The sequence below is a fragment of the Heterodontus francisci genome, chromosome 3 (genome assembly GCF_036365525.1).
Source record: "Heterodontus francisci isolate sHetFra1 chromosome 3, sHetFra1.hap1, whole genome shotgun sequence".
NCBI classification, from domain to species: Eukaryota; Metazoa; Chordata; class Chondrichthyes; order Heterodontiformes; family Heterodontidae; genus Heterodontus; species Heterodontus francisci.
Window position 1 is genome coordinate 170,757,781 of NC_090373.1, and position 19,836 is coordinate 170,777,616.

Here is a 19,836-nt window from a genome sequence, read left to right on the forward strand (position 1 = left end):
ATCACACTTGCCTCTCGAATCAGACGTTTTCTTTTCAAGTATGTGCAAGCAGATGCGGACATTTTGAACTGTTAATTCTTAAGGTGTTTTCTGGTATAAAAGGTGGCACACATAGCAGTTCCTCTGGAAGCCATGAAATAATCAGAAATTAAAATGCTGGATTTCATTCTCATGAAGAATACAGAAGACAAATTGCAGCTTTATGTAAGATTGCAGAATGTCATCGGGCTCAGGCAGCCAACCACATTACTTTGTCAACTTTAAGTCTTTCTATCTAGTGTCTCATGACAGAGCAGTGAGACAAGGTTGTCTACTATTACACACCCTATTTGATAGACTTGTCAATAATGTCTCCAATATCATTGTTAGGAATGGCCTCAGTTTATAATATGTATTTCTGCTTTTTGCAATGATATTGTATTACTGGCATACTAGTCTGCATCTACAGTGCACTGCATTCAACATCTTGAACACACTAACCAAAACAATTTGGTGGCAGTACTTTTCTCCCAAGTGCAGTACGATGCCTTTAGAAGGGATCTCCAAACATATGGATGGACAGATGCAAGGGGTATCTAGGTTGACACTCCAGTGAAGTACTGAGGGAGTGCTGTACTGTCAGAGGTGCTAAACCCAGGCTTATTTTCCCTCTCAGGTGGATGTACGAGATCCCATGGCCACTATTTCGAAGAAGGACAGGGGATTAATCCCCAGTGTCCTGGGCAATATTTATCCCTCAATCAACATCACAAGAAACAGATTATTGTGTTGTGGGAGTTTGCTGTGTGCAAATTGGCTAACACATTTCCTACATTACAACAGCAACCACACATCAAATAAAAAGCACTTCATTGCCTGTGAAGCACTTTGGGATATCCAGTGGTCGTGAAAGTTGCTATATAAATGTAAGCCTTTCTTTTTTCTTTATCTACCTTAATTATTGAATATCAGAACATGATGGTCTTGTTGGATGCCAACTTCAGCCTTGATACAGTCCTCCAGGACTATGCTGAGAAAGTGCACGTTATTCATTCTCATCTATCTTTAATGATAGCAAAATCCCAATGCGGGTTAAGCTTGCGGCATGTAAGAGATCTTGTGCAAACATCTGTGTATATTTGTCAGAGCCCCTCACTTGAGGACTTAGGTTAATCAATTGATAAAGAATACATATGATATGAGGTATTGGACCTGGACTTTTGGAAGTGGCTGGAATATGACTTAGAACGTGGTCAGTCAACCAACAACACTAAAATAGATTATCTGGTTATTATCACTTTTTTGGCTAGAACACCTGTTTCCTAAACTCTTTACAACTTTCAACACTGTACCTCTATTATACACCTTCATGTTTTACATTGACTTTTTTTTATACCTTTCAATTTAACACGTAAATACCATTTCAGGGAACACGATTATTAGTAACCTACAAAGGCAATTCATTCTGTTACCTGATCCATTCTAAAATGGAAATCAATTTAGGTAGACACACTCTTTTCCTGTCTCAGCTTTGAAGTTACAATAATAAAACAGCTCTGTTTAATAGCAACCTTTGTTCATTATTCTTTTATTTACCCAGGCTGTGTGACCTCTTCATACACCAGGACACACCTACGCTTGCATGGCACCAGTCATTTCATTAAGAATATCAGTTCTTTCCAATGAATACTTTTTTTGTTTCAGCTCTGAAATTTTTTGGTCAATTCCTAAAATTCCAGTATTAATTAACCCTTTTGGTTTTCCTAGAATTGGAGCAATATGGTTTGGGATGCAACTTACTGAGCATCAAACAAGTTTTATAGGTTTTCACATTAAAATTGGATTCTTTAAAGTCCTAATTAAAAACTGATCTGAATTGCACAAGAAAGGTGAATAGAAGGTTAAGCCAGTGGATTTGGCACCAAAACTCATGATCACTGTTATCTGCAAGTTTCTATTGATGGCTGGAAGCAGTAGGCTGATTTTGTTTGTTGACGCTTAGTACAGTAAAACTGAAAATACAAAGAGGAAATAAAGTAATGTGATTGGGAGGTAAATGAGACAAGCCAAAAAATGGGTCAATTACTGCAGACATAAAATGATGTTAAACCTATCAAATCAATTAACTGGGCTATGGAAAAATTGTGAAAAGGAGTGGAGACTGAGTGTTACATCAGGTTTGAAACTACCATACCTTTAACACTGACGCGCCAAAGATGGGAGTATTATCCTGGATCTCATCTGTTCTGCATAGTAACAGAGGAAATACTGCAAATGTTTCTTAGAAATGCATTTAATGATATGAGCCCTCTTGACTGCTGACTGAGAGTCTCCTAAAATGAATGTTATCTACTGTATAACCGAGCGAGGATTCAAATCCTAATTGTCCTAGTTGTCAAATTGTCTGACAACCAACGAGTGATTCTCTTCTGTTGTGGTGGGGTAGTAGTGAAGGCAAATGAGATTTCTTTGGAAAGAAGACCAAATGAAAGTATTAGGAGTGTAAATTATGAAAGATGAAGTCCACTGGTCAGTAAATTTATTACAAGGAGCTTAAATGTGGGATTAGTACTAAAATCTGGGAAAAGAAATATAGCTTTGAAATTCTCCAGGTAGTGGAGGAACAGGAAAAGTTTTGGGTAGAATTACACTGATCTTTACCTGCCATAACCATCGCCAAGAACAAATGAGAGGACACCAGGATAAAATATAGAAGTTAAAGACTCATTTACACGATCTACCAATCAGTTTCAAGGATGACAACCTGCACGTGATGCTTTCTGACAATTATATATTCCTCTTGAAATTTAGCTGACCTAGAATTACATAGAATGTGCCGCACAGAAACAGGCCATTTGACCCAACTGGTTAATGTCAGTGTTAATGCTACACATGAGCCTCCTCCCACCCATATCTAGCTTCCCCTTAAATGCATCTATGCTATTCATCCCAACTCTCCCTTGTGATAGCAAGTTCCATAATCTCACTACTCTTTAGGTAAAGAAGTTTCTCTTAAATTCCCTATTAGATATATTGCCGACTATCTTATATTTATGGCCTCTAGTTTTCATCTCCCTCACATCTTCTTTATGTCTACCCTATCAAACCCCATCATAATTTTAAAGACTGACATTAGATCACTCTTCAGCTTTTTCTTTTCTAGAGAAAAGAGACCCAGCCTCTTCAGCCTTTGCTGAAAAGTGTAACCTCTGACATTTTGTATCCTCCTCAATTCCTGAGCCCAGATCATTTATTAAATACAACTGGCCCCAAAACAGACCAGTGTGAATGACCACATAAAACATCTTTGCAGTTTGAGCAACTCTTTTATCTCTATTCTTTATTTTCTGTCCTCCAGCTATCACTCTGTTCACGTAGCTAGATCTGCTTTATATATGTTTTAATGCCTTTGAGGTTGAGGGGTGACCTAATTGAGATTAAGATTCAGAGTCAATACAGAGGAACTGCTCCTCTGCTAGGGGAGTCCAGAACAAAGAAGGCATAATCTTAAAATTAGAGCCAGCCCATTTAGGAGTGACTTCACTTTTTCCACACAGAGAGCAGTGGGAGTCTGGAACTTACCCTAAAAGGCTGCGCATGAGATCGATAGATTTTTTGTTGGGCATGGGTATCAAGGGATATGAAACAATAGTTGCGGGGGAAATGGTGGTAAATGGAGCTAAGGTGCAAATCAGTCATGATCTAATTGAATGGCAGAACAGGTTGAATGGCCTACATTTGTTCCCATATACTGCAACTGTTGTCGTAAGCACACATCCCACCACTCTACAGCTCAGTGTGTTTGCTCAATAACACAATATACCACTACATTCGAGGGCATGGCTGAAACACCTAGCTTGTCAGTTTCCATAATCTAGTAATCTTGAACACATATTCTGTGCTTTAAAATGCTTGCACTGCAAAGCAGCAACTTTTAGAGCATTTATATATAGCACCTCAATGTAAGAAAAAGAATGAAAATAGATACATTAGGAGAGATGTTTGAAAAAATAGGTGGTTGAGTTTCTTAAACAAGGGGTGTTCCCTTTCATTTGGGCCAAGTCAGACTTAAAACCAAACACTAATGTGATGTACATATATCCTATACTAGGTTTGAGTTTTCTATTAAGCGTTAGAATTGTGCTTTTTCATGTGCAACATATATCAAAAAAGCATTTCGGTTCAAGGTAACCCAACCTACAAATTACTACTCCCAACATCAGCTCTGGTTTTGAAGTACCACCTGCAATCTGTTTTTTTTTAAAAAGACCACTAATTTTATTTGCCATGGAGGCTCTTCATATTTTTCGCCCCCAATTCCCTGCCCCATTTCCATATTCCTTAATACCTATATGGTATTGATTCTACAAGCAGTGCATCACAACTCTGTGTGAAGATTTGTAAGTGCTTTCGTTCGAAATCCAAGAGAACACCACCTTGTCCTAGATTTCCCCACTAGAGAGGAGTCGTTCCCTGCTGATCCTGCAATTACTTTAAATACCCCTCCCCCATTTTCAACTTGTGGAAGGCTTCAGAGTTGGGGTGGCTCAGTCCAACCTTAGCAGCACTCAACAGTCCATTGCTATGCTTCGTGTTTTTTTTAATATCTAATAATAGAAATAAGTGGCGCAGCAGGAGGATCTCAGGCCTTCAAAATTCAACTTCCTTTCTAAATAATCTCTTGCATTTCTCATTTATACTTACATATACTTTCATATATATATACTTATTTCAGTATTCAGATTACTGGTATGAAAGAGTTAGCATAGGCACTTGGGGCCAAATGACCTCCTGTGCTGTAAGATTCCACCATCTAAAAGGCACAAGTCAGGAGTGTGATGGAATACTTTCCACTCGCCTGGATGGGTGCAGCTCCAACAACACCCAAGAAGCTGAACACCATCCAGGACAAAGCACCCGCTCGTTTGCACCCCGCCCCCCACCCCCCAACCACCACCACCCCCTTCCAACAGTCATCGACCACATTTGTGGGCGGCACAGTGGTGCAGTGGTTAGCACCGCAGCCTCACAGCTCCAGTGACCTGGGTTCAATTCTGGGTACTGCCTGCGTGGAGTTTGCAAGTTCTCCCTGTGTCTGCGTGGGTTTCCTCCGGGTGCTCCGGTTTCCTCCCACAGCCAAAGACTTGCAGGTTGATAGGTGAATTGGCCATTATAAATTGTCACTAGTATAGGTAGGTGGTAGGGGAATATAGGGACAGGTGAGGATGTGGTAGGAATATGGGATTAGTGTAGGATTAGTATAAATGGGTGGTTAATGGTCGGCACAGACACGGTGGTCCGAAGGGCCTGTTTCAGTGCTGTATCTCTAAATCTAAATCCAAAAAAAAATCTAAAAATCTAAATCTAAACATTCACTCCCTCCATCACTGACGCACTATGGCTGCAGTATGTACCATATACAGGAGGCAGAAACTGCATGAGACTTGCCAATACTTCTTCAACAGCACCTTCCAAACCTGTGGCCTCTACCAGCTAGAAGAACAAGTGCAGCAAGCACATAGTAATACCACCATCTCCAAGTTCCCCTCAAAGTCACACACCATCCTGACCGGAAATATATAACCATTCCTTCAGCGTGGCTGTCTCAAAATCCTGGAACTCCCTTCGTAACAGCACTGTGGGAGTACCTACACTACATGGACTGCAGTGGTTCAAGAACATGTCTCACTACCACCTTCTCAGGGGTAATTAGGAATAGGAAATAAATACTGGTCTTGCCAGTGATGTCCACATCCTGTAAATGAATAAAAAAAGTCTTCACCCTAATACCTTCCTCAGGTAGGAAGATGTACTGGAAGGAGATACTGAGGCACAAGGGCTAGCCAAGTACATTGCTGTTTCACCATATCGAAACTCAATATCTCAATGTGCTCATGCCAGAATCACCTGCAATTAGGGGGCTCAGTATAAGTGACAATCTCAGCAGGTTTGACACCACATCTTCCCCTTTGTGCTGACAAAATAAATTACGAGTATCTCAGCAAATTCAAACGACAGATCCACAATTGAACAAAATAGTTTGAGATCAAATTTTTGTATTTCATCGTACATTATTTTTACTTACTGAAATCACAAAACATTTTTAGCAATTAAAGACAGTCCACTTTTTTGTTTTTAGAATGAGGCTGAACAAGAGTTTCTGATGGAGATTTTTTGCTTTGACAAATCTGGAAAAATGGTTGCTGCAGAGAGAAAGTGTGTGCGAGTGCGAGAGCGAGGTAGAGAGTTCTCTGCTTGCCACTGACCCAATGACCTCACTTTCAGTAAACTGGATTGGAAATGCAAGCAATGGTCATTCCATGTTTGTGGGTTTTCAGCTGGTTCCAAAGTTTACAAAACTGTTTTCCTTTCTAGAAACCATGACGTCTAAAAAGAGGGGAGTGGTGGTCGTTGTGGGGGTAGTGGCTGGAGGAAAGAGAATGTCTGAACTTTCTCAAAAGTTTCCTTTTCCTAAAAAAAAACAAAATTGGACAACTCTATGCTCAGCATTAAAATGGCTTGAATATGACAATTCTTGTGTCAAATTATTTTATCACCTGCATAACATCTATCATTTTTCTTAAGCATTGAAGAATCACTGGTAGCAGTACCATTTATTGAAAGCTGCTCAATGGATGCTAAGTTCTTGTAAGATTTAGAGTATTGTTGCATGCGCTGTCAGGGCAACAAGGTCAGGCTACAGGGGGTGGAACATGTAGCTGCAGCTTCCAGATTTGGCACTCCTCCAAAATGGTGGGCTTGGCAGAGATCCAACAGAGAGGCTCAATTTTTGTTGCTCTTTTGTGAAAATTAGATCAAAAGTGTAATTTTGCTAACACTGGATTCGCTGCGTCAGCCTGTTTGCCGCCAATGAATTTAATCTTGCCGGAACAACTCCTTTTAAGTGGAGTTCAAAACAAGACAAGTCATATTGGGTTCATGATAAATTCACAGAGAGACGAAAAAAAAAGATCACAAAGGATCAGTCAAGTCAGTATCTGCCAAGGGTGCTGCCTAAAATACTACATCGAAGTATAGGAAAGTGGCCAAATGACGGTAATGTGCTGAAAAGTGGCATGACAATAGTCTACCACCATAAACCTGCACATGATGAGTTCCTGAATTCAACTGTAATTACTAGCAATGCATCACGTTGAAGTGTCTCCTTATAATATAATAGTGAACGGGGAATGTTTAACCTATGCTAGGTTGCCATACACATTTTGCTGCTGGTTTACCATTCCAAAGGGCCTCTTAACATGTCAATTTTCATGCCACTTTCTTGTGGGACAGGGACCCAAAAGAAGGAAGGAGGAAAACAGCCTGGAAACAGGAAGTTAAAAATATAGATAGTATAATTTACACACACTTCACCTCCGCCTTTCCCACCTCCAATTGATTGATCTATTTTAATGTAGTCACGGTTCTGTTCTTCATTGCTAAATGTGATAGGACATTTACCAGGTTGGGTGCATCTCATTCTAATTTCAGAAGATTTGTGTGTGATTTGCAGCACAGAAACAGGCCATTCGGCCCAACTGGCCGATGCCAGGATCTATGCTCGATATGTGCCTCCTCCCACCCTACTTCATCTAATCTCATCGGCATGACCTTCTATTTCTTTCTCCCTTCTGTACTAATGTAGCTTCCCCTTAAATGCATCAATACTATTCCACTCAACAGGCTGGATTTTAACAAACCCTCGATGTCATGATCCATGGTGGAGGGGGAAGAACCTGAAGATGGCTCTGGATAAGGCCCACTATGGACCTCAACATCAGGAGGGTCCGGGCCTGATCCTCCCGGCGGCAGCGGGGCTCCATGGTGCGCCCGCCCACCCCCCCACCCCGCCGCTGGGCAACAGGACCATAATTTAAATATGCAAATGAATAAAATTAATGAAGTTACATATACTTACCACCAATCCGGAGGGCCCACCTCGATCTTCGACATGGCGGCCGGCACTCACGAGTCTTCAGATCCCCGTCGGGGGAAAAAGAGCGCCACACTGGTGGGGAGGGGGGAGGAGGTAAGTTTGTCACTGCGGGTGGGGAGGGAGGGAGTCAAATAAATGTAATGGGTGTAGGGGATGGTGGGAAGGGTTGAACCTTAAACCTTGTGCAGTTTGTGTTGGTTGGGGGGGGGGGGGAGGTCAGATGTTAAAGGTTTTGGGCGAGGGGGGAGGGAAAATAGTGATTGCAATTGTTATTGCGATGGTGGGAAAGGGGCGTTAGAAATTTATTTCATATTTGGGGTTAGGACTTTAAAAATTTAAATTGGGCGGCAGGGCTGGCTGCCCTTTAAAAATGGTGCCAGCATCTGCACACAGGCAGCTGACACCATTGCCGGAGATGGACAACCCGCCCCCTCCACGAGACTAGGGGGTGGGGGGAGGGGCGGGCCGTCCTGGCTATTTAAATGAGCCGCCATGCTTGAAATTGTGGCGGTTCTTTGGCGTGCGGCCCGCCATTTCTGAGCTTGCAGCGGGCTCTTAAAATCCAGTCCATGTGGCAGCATGTTACACATTCTAACCACTCACTGGATAAATAAGTTTTTCTTGAGTTCCTTAGTGGATTTATTTGTCACTATCTTATATTTATGACCCCTACTTTTGAATTCCCCCACAATCAAATATTTTCTCTACATCTAGTCTATCAAATCCCATTAATCTTTCTAAGGCCTCTATTAGGTCACCCCTCAACTTTCTCTTTTATGGAGAAAAGTGTCCCAGCCTATTCAGTCTTTCTTGATAGTTGTAGAAATTAGAAATAATCGATGATACTTTTGCCAAGCAGTTAAACCAAAGCATAACTACCTAATAAAAATGTTCAGCAATAGCTAACGATGAGATTATTCCAGGTTTTGCTTTTATCTATACGCCAGTAAACATTACTTACAGCTAAAGGGTAAAATGATGTCATCTACTGCATTTAGGTAGTCAGTTCATTTTTCACTACAAAGCATCCTGTGTGGGTTTTATCTTTGTAACTATCATGTTAGAAACGCTGATCATTCTGATTATCATTGCAGATGGTAGTCCTACAATCATGTCCAACTAGATCACACCATGCTGTGATCATGAAGATCATCTCTGGGTACTGCATCTGTCCAGTCCAGTCACCAGTGCATACTCTGGAGGACATGAAATAAGATGAGATAAGATGGATATATTTTCGATAGGGGTGGATTGATCTCAATTACTCTGTATAAACATCCTTTTTTTCAAGTGTCAACTCAACTTCTTGTAGAGACAGATGGTGAGAGCAGTACTGCCAAGTACAGCACTGAGCTTCAAGGAAGAAATCTACTTAACACAATATATAGTTTAAACAGACAGCCAAGCAGCCAATGTCCATGCAGGGATGCAACCAGATGCATGGAAGAAACACAGTAGAAATGACCTAACCAGACAAATGAGTTTACAATAACGTTCAGCATTTTCTTTTACTGGCCCCTTTCTGAAGCAGGTTACCAAGAACATCCAAGGACTGTAACATGCCAACACATGTCACACCACATCAATCCCCAGAGCAGCTAATTACAGGCAGTTCACAGCCATTTTCAAACTGACAAAGATTTGTTACCAGTATAAAATAATAAATATCTGCAAGGAATTAAACAAATCCTGGTGTTGAGAAAATGTGTACAAACTAATAAGACTCAATCCTGTGGTTTATACTATCATTTGCATTTTGCCTTCTGTCACCTTGCAACCACCATCCCTTTCTCCTTGGAACTTGCCATCACAGTACAAAAGAACCAAATACGTCAAATAATGGCTTTCTCTTTTAGTACCAGTCTTATACTTACTATTCCATCATCATTCTGGTCCCAGTATCTGATTCTATAAAGTTCAGGCCAATTATTCACACTGATAATCCCCTTTCTTTTCCATAACCACCACCCCATCCCCCAGGACCCAAGAAAATAATGTATGCATGCATACTTCCCCCAGAATGAAGGTCATTTCTTCATTGCTAGATTTTGAACAGCTTCTACTAATAATATCTGTTTTGCTCAGTTGGTAGTACTCCAGGTCAGGAGACTGTAGGTTTGAAATAGAACTTGAGCATGTCGTCAGAGATACTGCACTTTGGATGATATTTAATCAAGGTCCTGACTGCTTGTTCAAGTTAAACGTTGTAATGGGAAGATGGTAAGGTTGGTACTTGGGAAAGGTGATATTAAATGAGAGGATGGCAGTAAAGGCATTGACTGAGAAGGGCTGTTTTCATGGGATCTTTGAAGCCTTCAATGTTAATTTTCTTGCAGCATTGCTTTTATTGTTTCCGCTGCTTGGGGGCTAGGCTGATGGAGGCGGTAGATCAGATGAGGCAGTGGCTGGACCTGCAGTCGTCGATACCTGTCACGGCATGGGAGATGTGGACATCTCTGTGGTCCCTCACTCAAATGATGACTTAGTTGAGTAGGTGTCAGTGTTTGGACTGTGGGTGTTGCCATGAGGTTTTGTGCTGGTCTTGCTGGCAGAATAAGGTGTTAGTTACGATGTTTGACAAATTTGCTAGAGTTCTTTGAGGATGTAATAAGCAGAGTTGATAAAAGGGAACAGGTAGATGTAGTGTATTTGGATTTCCAGAAGGCATTCAATAAGGTGCCACATAAAAGATTATTGCACAAGACAGGAACTCACAGTATCGAGGGTAATGTATTAACATGGTTTGAGGATTAGTTAACACACAGAAGACAGAGAGTCGGGATCAATGGGTCTTTTTCTGGTTGGAAAGACGTAACTAGTGGAGTGTCACAAGGATCAGTCCTAGGGCGTCAATTATTTACTATCTATATTAATGACTTGGAGGAGGGGGCAGTGTGTAATATATCCAAATTTGCTGACGATACAGAAATAGATGGAAGGGCATGTTGTGATGAGGACATAAGGAATCTGAAAGGGGATATAGATAGGTTGAGTGAGTGGGTAAAAACTTGGCAGATGGAGTTTAATGTAGGAAAGTGTGAGGTCATGCACTTTGGTAGGAAGAATCAAAAGGCAGACAATTATTTAAATAGAGAGAGACTTCAAAACAGTACAGCACAGAGGGATCTGGGTGTTCTTGTGCATGAAACAAAATGTTAGCATGCAGGTGCAGCAAGTAATTAAGAAGGCAAATAGAATTTTGGCTTTTATTGCTCGGGGGTTGGAGTTTAAAAATAAGCAAGTCTTGTTACAACTGTACAGGGTGTTGATGAGGCTGCACTTGGAGTACTGTGTACAGTTTTGGTCCCCGTATTTAAAGAGAGGATATACTGGCATTGGAGGCAGTTCAGAACAGATTCATTCACTAGGCTGATTCCTGGGATCAAGGGGTTGATTTATCAAGAACGGCTAAACAAGTTAGGCCTTTATTCATTAGAGTTTAGAAGAATGAGGGGTGATCTTATTGAAACATACAAGATTCTGACGGGGTTTGACAGGGTAGATGTTGAGAAGATGTTTCCACTAGTGGGGGAATCACGAACTAGGGGACATAGTTACAGAATAAGGAGACACTCATTTAAAACTGAGTGTGAAGGAATTTCTTCTCTCAGAGGGTAGTGAATTTCTGGAATTCTCTACCTCAAAGAGTTGTGGAGGCTAGATCACAAAGTATTTAAAGAGGAGGTAGATAGGATTTTGAAATATCAGGGAGTTGAGGGCTATGAGGAGCTGGCACGAAAGAGGAGTTGAGGTCTAAGGCAGATCAGCCATTATCTTATTGAATGGTGGGGCAGGCTTGAGGGGCCGAATGGCCTTCTCCTGCTCCTATTTCTTATGTTCTTATGAGGTCTTGCTCAAGACATTTTGTCAGGACGGGGACTCGGTTGGAGTTTGCTTTCCCTACTTCTTCCTTGCCAAACATCCCCTTCTAGAGATTCGCGTCTTTCCCGACTCTGGCGTTGAAGTCTCCGAGGAGGATCAGTTTGTTGTCTGCTAGGACTCTGGCTAGGGATTGCTCAAGGTTAGTGTAGAATTCCTCCTTGGCCCTATCTGTTGCCTCAAGAGTAGGACCGTATGCACTGATGACATGGCATGCCAGTTTCTTGTTAGGGTGAGCTGGGCAGTCCTGAGGCGCTCGCTTATCCCTCAGGGAGAGTCACTGAGTCACCAGACAAGCTCATTTTTGATGGTGAAGCCAATCCCATGGAGGCGTTGTTGCTTTTCTGGGAGACCCTTCCAGAAAAAGGTGCATCTGCCACCTTGTTCCTTCAGCAGCAACTCAGGAGCCACTGTGTGCCTGGCCAACCCTAAAGGCCACCATAACAAGCGCTTGCAAAGAAGTCCTTGGCTTCTCCACCGGGTTTGAGGAGAACAACCAAGAAATCTGGGATCTAACTGACCGTAAGTGCAAAACATTCACAGACTGGAAACTTCACACATCCAAGGTAAAGGAGCAATCCTATAGGCTCCTGAAGGCTAAGGTGCAGCATAAAACCCGGGACATTGAAAACAAATGGTGGGTAGAAAGAGTGCGAGAGTTCCAGCAACTTGCTGACACCAACGACATGCACGGTTTCTTCAGCGCTGTCAAAGTGATCTATAACCCAAGCACTCAAGGGCCCACCTTGCTGAGAGCCAAGCATGGAGGAGAACTCATCAAGGACAGGGAGACTGTCAGTGCTCGCTTGGGAGAACATTTCAAAGAATTCCTCAACCGCGACTCTGTCTTAGATTTGAATATACTCAAATCCATCCCTCAACACCCCATCTGGCTCAGTCTTGGTGCTATCAGAGTCTGGAGCGAGGTTGAAACAGCCACTCAACAGCTGAACAACAAGAAAGCCTCTGGAGCAGATGGAATCTCTGCCAAATTTCTGAAACATGGTGGAGATACACTCCAGACATGATTGTACAATGTCATATCCCTCATCAGGGATGAGGAGAACTTCCCAGGGAATTTCAGGACACTGTGATCAAGAAGGGAGACAAAACCAATTCTGGCAACTACAGAGGAATCTCCCTGCTGTCTGCCACAGGGAAGATCATTGCAAGGATCCTCTTCAATCACCTCCTCCCAGTGGCTGAAGAGCTCCTTCCAGAGTTACAGTGCTGTTTTCACCATTGACAGCCACCACAGGCATGATCTTCACAGCACAGCAAATCCAAGAAAAATGCAGGGAATGTCGCCAATTTCTGTACATGGCCTTCCTCAAACTCACAAAAGTCTTTGACTGTCAACCATGGAGGATTGTGGAGCATCCTGCTCAAATTTGGCTGCCCTCAGAAGTTTGTCACCAACCTCTGTCTACTCCATGATGACATGCAAGACGTAATCCTCATCACCATAGACGCTATCTCAGTCAAGATTGGGATCAAGCAAGGCTAAGTCATCACACCAGCTATCTTCTCCATTTTCCTCGCTGCAATGTTGCACCTCACCTCCAGCAAACTACCCATAGACATGGAGATAATCTACAGAACAGACGGGAAAGTGTATGCACCTTCAATCTAAAACCAAAATAACTCCAACCTTAGTCATTGAGCTTCTGTTTGCACGTGATGCTTCCATGTGAGCACCAGATCATTGTCAACTCCTTCTCCAAAGCAGATGACAAAATGGGTCTTTCACTAAACATTCGGAAAACAAAGGTCGTTTTCCAACCAGCTCCCACAGCACAACCGTTCCCCACATCAGTCAAGATCAATGGCGAGATCTTGGAAAATGTGGACGATTTTCCATACCTTTGGTGCCTCCTCTAGGCGAAGGCAGACATAGACGATGAGGTTCAGCATCCCCTCCAATGTGCCAGCTCAGCCTTCAGCCGACTGAGCAAGAGACTATTTGAGGATCAGGATCTCAAACCTGAGACTAAGATCATGGTTTACCGGCAGCAGTGATCCCTGCACTTCTATTTGCTTCAGAGACTCGGACAACCTACAGCAGGCACCTCAAAGAACTTGAGAAGTACCACCAGAGGTGCCTCTGCACAATCCTCCAAATCCAGTGGCAAGAAAGACAGCAGCCCAGCATCAGGGCGCTAACCACCCAAAACCAGCTCTGCTGGGCGGGACATGTCATTTGCATGCCTAACACAAGACTCCTGAAACAGCTGTTCTACTCAGAACTTGGTCACAGCAGGAGACTCCCAGGAGGACAGCGGAAACGCTTTAGTGATGTCCTCATAGCATCCTTGAAGAGATCAAGATCCCCGACAACTCGTGGGAGTCCCTGGCTTGTGACTGTCCTAGATGGAGAAAGCTCATTTGGGAAGGTATCGTACAGCTGGAGGGACTGCGTCGGGAAACTGTGGAGGCAAAGTTGAGGGGTCAGAGGGAGTGCACAAACCTCCAAACTACTCACTTATCTGACCCTTCAAGCATCAGCTTCCCCTCATGTGGCAGAGTCTGCAGATCACACATAGAACGCCATCTCAGAACCCATCGAACCGGAGTGGAAGCAAATCATCCTTGATCCTAAGGGACTGCCTCAGAAGGAGGAGGATATTAAATAGGTCAAAGGGCATTCTTCACTCAAACCATTGTGCAATGATTTGTTGCTTGATAGGGAGGATCACTGCATGGCCTAAAGCATGGTGTAAGAGGGAAGGCTTCAGATTCTTGGGGCAGAAGGCACCTATTCAAAAGGGATGGGTTGCACCTCAACAGGACTGGGACCAGTGTCCTCATGGGGTGGCTCACCAGTGTGGGTGGGGAGGGTTTAAACTAAAATGGAAGGGGGATGAGCACCTGCATTTAGAAGCAGAAAGGAGAAATAAGGTACATAATATGAGAGCGTTAGACAGTACTAGGGGGTTGGGGAGGGTGAGTACTGGCAGCTCGATGCCGCAAGGACAGCCATTGCTGCTGGTGCGGGGGGAGAGGGGGGGGGGCGCCTTCCATGGGCCATGGAGTGCCCATAAAGGAGGGCCTTCTCAGAATCCACTGGGAGGCTGCCTGGTTTCACTAGGTGGCCTCCCCACAAAGCAGCGGGCCCTCTTTTTCCCATGGAGGCAAGAAGTGGCCCTTAATTGGCCACTTAAGTGGCTCAATTAGCCACACAGTGGGCAGCCAAGCTGCCAACTTGCCAGCGTGGCAAGATGGCATGGTGCGGGAAGAAGTCAGGCTCCTCTCCCGATGCCTTCCCTTGCCAGTTTGCCAGCCCTCCCACCTCCCAGCTCGTCGCCAATGGGCCAGGAAAATTCAGCCCTAGGTTTGTATTCCGGATTTATTGAATTAAATTTTAATTCCCCAGCTGCCGCGACAGTTTTTGAACTCAGAATCAGGATCAGTAAGTCCAAGATCACAGCCATCACTCACTCAGTCAGGACCAAGCAATGTGAACCGATGCACAACTGGCTCAACCATTCATACCAGATATAACTGAACAACAAGTTCTACAGGGCCTTGCTTTCATTTGCTCACTACTCTAGGATCATCCTGGGAAACAAAGATAATCCCAGGCTTCTTTTCTCCATTACCAACCCCCACCATAAACCCTGTTGTATCTTTTAAACCTTAACAGGTGCAAGAAGCTGATGGATTTCTTTGTCAGCAAGGTAGACACCATCGGCAGGATTTCAATTCCGGGGTTGGCACCCCAACATTGTGTTCATTTCCAGGCCCCGACCCCAATCTTCATCAGCAAAGCATATGCATTGCAATTTTTTTTTTTAGATTAGATTAGAGATACAGCACTGAAACAGGCCCTTCGGCCCACCGAGTCTGTGCCGACCATCAACCACCCATTTATACTAATCCTACACTAATCCCATATTCCTACCAAACATCCCCACCTGTCCCTATATTTCCCTACCACCTACCTATACTAGTGACAATTTATAATGGCCAATTTACCTATCAACCTGCAAGTCTTTTGGCTTGTGGGAGGAAACCGGAGCACCCGGTGAAAACCCACGCAGACACAGGGAGAACTTGCAAACTCCACACAGGCAGTACCCAGAATCGAACCCGGGTCCCTGGAGCTGTGAGGCTGCAGTGCTAACCACTGCGCCACTGTTAATTGAGCAGTTAATTGACCCAGCGATGTGTTCGCCGCCCAACTGGGTGAATGTGGGAAGGAGGCAGGACACAGGACACAGTGGCAGGCCCAATTTCAAGGGTGAGCAGTTGCCATTGTGGAGGTTGCCGTTCGTCTCAACGATGCAAGGAGTTGAGCAGAGGGCAGTGGGGAGGGAGGGCAGTGGGGAGGGAGGGCCCCTGTGCCATGGCAGCCCCCATTTATCTGACGCTGCACTGGACGTGCTGTTGGGGGACAGTGACTGAGCAGCGAAACATCCTGCTCCCTGCCAGTGGTAATAGAAAGCCTATAACGCTCACCAAGACGGCATGGCTGCAAGTAGCTCGTGTGGTCAGCAGCAGAGAAGTGGTGAGGAGGAACTGGGTGCAGTGCAAGAAATGTTTCAATGACCTGCTAGGTCTGGAAAGGTGAGTCCAAAGATAGACCCAGATGGCATGCCTCCTGATCAGCTGTCACTAGAATGCAAAAGTGAGGAGCACCTAAGGTTACATAGAGGTCTCCTGCTGACGGGAGGGATGTGTGCTCAGCAGCCTTGATAACCCATAAGCATAAGTCAGGACCCCAGTGGACAGAAGGCTGGAGTGCAGACTTCAACATATTATGCAAATAAAAAGTGGCAGGTGGTGAGGAAGACAGGTATAGCCCTAATGGCATCTTTCTCCACCTTGCAGGCCAAACAGAAGATGAACACCGGGGAGAGCGAGAGGGCACATCTGGATGATGGGATACCCCAGGTCGTGGCAATGATATATTTTGAGGAGCTGGCCTTTGATGTGGCCAGAGTGGCAAGCCATAGGGATGCTGGAGATGGAGAAACTCCATCATAGACTGGGTGAAAAAATCTCAACATCTCCAGGTTCAAGGGACTGTGTGGCAACGCTCCCCATGTAACAAGCGGTCAATGCATTAACTGTCATATTTTAAATGGTGGAAGCATCTGCTGACTGTCCTATCTCTCATCACCGGCTTCTCTCATGTCTCTCACAGGGCCAGCTGCAGAGAGGCAGGAGTCAACACAACGCCAACAAGTTTCCAAGGAGTCAGAGGAGGAAGGCACCTTAGAACCTGCACCATCACATATTCCTTGCGCACCCTCCACAAGCACAGATGCATGCACTTCAGTGGCCCCTCGCAGGCTACAGAGAAGGTGGCACAAGGTGAAGTGCACATCACCTCAGAGCAGGAGGATACGGGGGAAGTAGAGTTGGCTGTGGCCAGTCCCCCTCGGAGGACGGAGGACAGGCATAGCCCTGCTTAGCAGGGCGGGGATGTAGAGCCTAGGGAGTCACGGCTCTACTTGGAGAACCAGCGTGAGATTTATATCCACATGTCAGAGCTACCGGAGGCACTGCAGAGCCATGGAATGAGAATGGAGGAGTTCATTCATCTCATGTGCTCTGCAATGACTCAGTGCTTTGAGCGCATGACCTCCTCCATTGAGAGAGTGGCCAACCTCATGGAGAGCCCTATGTGGATGCAGGAACAGCGCACTGACATGCACAGAATGCATGCTGCAGTCAGTAGCATTGACTGTTCAGCGGCACAAATGACACAATGAAGCATGGAGTGGATGCCAGCTGCACCCCAGCTGGTGTTGCTCTCTAGCGATCAAGGGCATTGTGAAATGGCTGAGGTGGCAACAGATGGAGATGAGAGGGCCACTCCTCATTGGGATCTATCATCACCCACTTCCATGGCCCCTTCAATGGACGAAGCATCTGTAGAGTCACGCCCTGTGACAGAGGCTGCCTCTGCAGTGATGCTGGTGCTGCAGCCTTTGGAGGTGCCCCGCAGAAACCTCCACACGGAGGCTGAGGGTCAAGGACATCTCAATCCGAGAGGGGCACTAGCGAGCCTCCACCTCATCCCAGCCACAAGGGTGCACCGCGTGTGAATACCTGTGAGCGGAAGCCACTGCGTCAGTAATGTTACTTAGTGGGTCACTTGAGTGTGTCTTGTAAATGATGTCACACTGTAATTGGATAAAACACTGGGCACATTGTTGCCCTAAGGCAACTTGCATGTCTTCATGTCATCATGACAAAATTCAGGGGAAGGGGAAATAAAGGTTAGCAAAGGAGTGTGTTGAGGAAGAATGTGTCAGGTGGAGACTCTGGTGCCCCGCAGTGCTTGTGCCATGGGAAGGTTGCTGACTCTTGTTGTTAATGGATGCTTGCTCTCATTCAGATAAAGAAGAATCTCCTCTCCAAATGTCCTGCAGATGGAGTATTGCTCAGGTGAAACGTGTCTGCATCAACGTGGTTCTAGTGTTCCTGCCAGCCTGAAACTTGCTCAGCCGCTGGAGCCTAACACAGCATCACTGCAAAGCATGATGACCATTCTCCAGTTCTTCTTCAGCCGCCTCCTCTTCCTCATTCCCTTCCTCTACAGAGAAAGAGCCGTGCTGTTCCAACGCTGCTCCCTCTCTGGAAGACCATGTTATGAAGTATGCAGTAGACTACCACAATGCTCGAGACCCTGGAGGGAGTGTACTGGAGGGCGCCACCCGACCAGTCAAGGCACCTGAAGCTCATCTTCAGGAAGCTGATGGCCTGCTCAATGATGACCCTTGTGCTCAGGTGGCATTGGTTGTAGTGTTCTTCAGCCTCTGTAGCAGGGTGAAGTACTGGAGCCAGCAGCTATCTCCTCAAAGGATAAACCTTATCCATTAACAGCCATCCATAGATTTCCAAAAGTTCCATGAAGAGCTGCAGCACCAGTGATTGCCAGAGGATGAATGTATTATAACAGCTTCCTGCACACACTTGCATGAAGCTCTTACTGTGGTCGCAAGGCAGCTGAATGTTCAGGTAGTGATATCCCTTCCTGTTGAGGAATCTCCCTGGCTGGTCAGTTGTTGCCTTGATGGCTACATGGGTGCAATCAACGATCCCCTGCACCTGAGGGAATCCGGCAACTGAGGAAATTCCCACTGCCCTTTGAGCTTGAGTGCCACTATCAGCCTCGAATTCAATATAATCCTCTGCCCTCTCAAACAGCGTATCCGCTGCCTCCGTGATGCAGTCATGTACTTCTGCCTGCGAGATGCCACCAATGTCTGCTTCTGCTCCTTGGAAGGACCCGGTTGCAAGAAAGTTCACGGCCACTGGAAGGCCATGGGGACAGTTCCTGGAACCATTGGGTGATCCTCAATGAAGTTGCACAGTAAACAACCATCTTCCCGGACAGGTGCGGCCTTCTACAGCACTGACGTTCAACATGTCCAGGTAACTTCTCTTTTGTGGTAGACCCTCTGTTGTGAGAATCACCTTCATTGCCTTCCTGTCCCTCATTCCTCACCTCTGCATCCCAGTTGCCCAGGGGTCTGCCTCTAATTCTGCAGATACTGCTCCTCATCGCTAGTTGATCCTATCTTGGAGTAGCTCAATCCCATTTTCTGTTATGTCCATCCTTTCTTTCTAATGGAATGTGCAGTCTTCCTGAAGTCCCCTCTCATGAACCCGTGAAGCCCATAAGCAGAGGGACCCATCTACTGCTTCGCATCCCGCACCCCCCCCTCCCCCACCACAACCATCTCCTCCAAAATGTCCTTGTCAAGAGTGAGGAGATACAACAGATAATTCTCCTGACTCTGTACAACTGGTTGCTTAATGAAGGTCTCAAATATGGTTAAAATGCTCCATAATTTTTCCCCATCTTATCTCTGTAACCTTCTCCACTGATACGACACTCCTTCCCCATATGCTCTGCTGACTCCATCCCCTTGGTGATTCCCCATCCCCTCGACATCAGTGGCCATTCCTACAAAAGCCATGGTTGCACCACCTTCTCCTCCACGGTGACTCTCCTTAAAATCTTCCTAATTGGCCAAGCTTTTAGGCACTCCTCCTTATATCTCCTTCCTTGGTTGAGTCCATTTCAC